This window comes from Myotis davidii, unplaced genomic scaffold, assembly GCF_000327345.1.
Source record: "Myotis davidii unplaced genomic scaffold, ASM32734v1 scaffold277, whole genome shotgun sequence".
NCBI classification, from domain to species: Eukaryota; Metazoa; Chordata; class Mammalia; order Chiroptera; family Vespertilionidae; genus Myotis; species Myotis davidii.
In genome coordinates this window covers 705,383-707,452 of record NW_006289214.1, presented here as the reverse complement: position 1 = coordinate 707,452, position 2,070 = coordinate 705,383, and the positions used below count along the sequence as shown (strand labels likewise).

General features: G+C 45.7%; 2 pseudogenes; both read left to right on the top strand.

The window, feature by feature from the left end:
• Positions 1-311: 311 nt before the first annotated feature.
• Positions 312-645, top strand: LOC102757508 (annotated as a pseudogene).
• A 95-nt stretch (positions 646-740) lies between these two features.
• Positions 741-1,081, top strand: LOC102755265 (annotated as a pseudogene).
• Positions 1,082-2,070: the final 989 nt, after the last annotated feature.

Sequence of the window (2,070 nt, the reverse complement as noted above, 5' to 3'; positions counted from 1 at the left end):
TTAGTAGTCCTGCAGGGTCAATCTCAAGAGGACAGGCCAGGCACCAATAGACCAGTGCTGCTTGCAGGTTCCTGACAGTACTGCCGGCCTCCTGGAACTTGGCCTCAGGCACTGAGTGAGGCCTCTTCCCCTCCCTTGGACCGGCTCCCTTAGTAGTCCTGCAGGTTGAATCTGAAGAGGACAAGCCAGGCACCAATGGACCAGTGCTGCTGGCACTTGAATGTGAGCAGACAGAAGGTAAAAACACCTTCAAAGCCTGTCCAAGGCGGGTTGGTGTTTAAAACTAAGTGGGGTGGTCTGGAGCTGCACAGCACTGACAACCATGGCAGTCTCTGTGTCGGCAGCATGGCTGTGGCTCAGAGTGTGGGGAGTGAGGACCATGCAAGCCCGAGGCTTTGGCTGCTAACATTCAGCTAATTTCAGCTCCAATACCGGCACAATTATGGAAGCCGGTGGGACCTTTGCAAAAAAAGAGAAGGCGGAAGAGGAATTATACTTCCAAGAGGGACTTAAGAACAGCTGGCAGCCTTGAAGAAACAATATGAAGAAGAGATCACTCATCATAAAAAGGAGATTGAGCTTCTGCAGAAACAAATTGAGCAGCGCAAGCAGAACATTAAGAAACTGAAAGGTCATGATACTGCCGGGTGTCAGGGTGAAGGACAACCACATTTGCTGGTGCGACCCAAGCTGTCAACAAGAAAAGTGCACAGGAGCTCGGAGTACACACGACCAAGTGGATGTCTTACAAACTGAACTTGACGGCGCACATGCCTGCCACCTCCCTCAACACCGCTGGGAGTCCACCCGCCTTCCACCAGCATGGCAACGTCCTCCCAGTACCGCCAGCTGATGAGTGACTATGGACCACCACCATCTCTAGGATACACGCAGGGAATAGCCAGGTGCCCCAGAACAAATATGTTGAGCTGCTGGCCATCATCGAAGAGCTGGGGAAGAAGATCTGACCATGTACACGGGCAGCAAGAGCACGATGGAGAGACTGAAATGAGGCATCATCCACACAAGAGGGCTGGTTCGGGAGTGCTTGGCCGAGACAGAGCAGAAGGCCAGGTCCTAGTCTCTGAGTCATCGTGAAAGGCTTTCCTTCTTCTTCCAAGAATGACAGCTCATGCCCCCACCCTCCCTTCAGATGAAACTTGGTTTCAAATGATAACAGCTTGGTTTCTCCTCCCCATGCCCCTCCCATGGTTCGTCAGGCTCCAAACCTCCCGTTGCTGAGATGGAGAAGAGATTTTTGCAGTCATTAGGTTTGCATATTGTTAGTAACTACCCAGGGTGCTTTGTGTGTGTGTTTTTTAAGCATTGATTTACATGATGCATGTCAGTTACCTATCACAGAAAACTGTAGTTGGCCTCCCAGACACCGTGTTTCTCTTCTGGATACATTTCTGTTACTCACAATGTTCTTTGTTTCTCTTCTGAGCTGATTCAACTCTGAGGGTTTGTTTCAGCAAGCCCTGAGGCAGTGCTATAGTAGCCAGTGCCCGTTCACCACACAGTATAAATTCTGCTCAATGTACCTTTTTTTTTTTTTTTTTTTTTTTTTGCTTAAGCATTTGCATGGCTATTAGTACTTTGAAGTCAATCTTTAAAATGTACAAGTTATAAATACAGAAGAAAGAGCAACTTATCGAACCTCAACCTTGAACCTCACCTGACAAGGACCCCTGAAATTTCCCCTAAGGATGTATGTAGATTTCAGTTCTGACTTTCCCATCAGTGGATCCAAACATCTGTGAGAAAGTGACTTATAGTGTTTACAACTTTGTATGTATTTATTACTTGATGTAATAAAGCTTATTTTCATTAACAACAACAACAAAAAAGAAACTGAAAGATCATGTTTTTGATTAAGTGCGCACAGTTCCCCATAGAATGGCTACATACTGTCCACTTCTATGAAGACATAGTTCTGGTAACTAATATCTACCTGCTAACAGATAGATATTAGTTTAATTAATAATGATAAGCAAAATTTACTGAGTATGTATGCATGCTAGGTACAATTCTAAGTACTTTGTTCTTAATACTCAAAAATATCCAGTT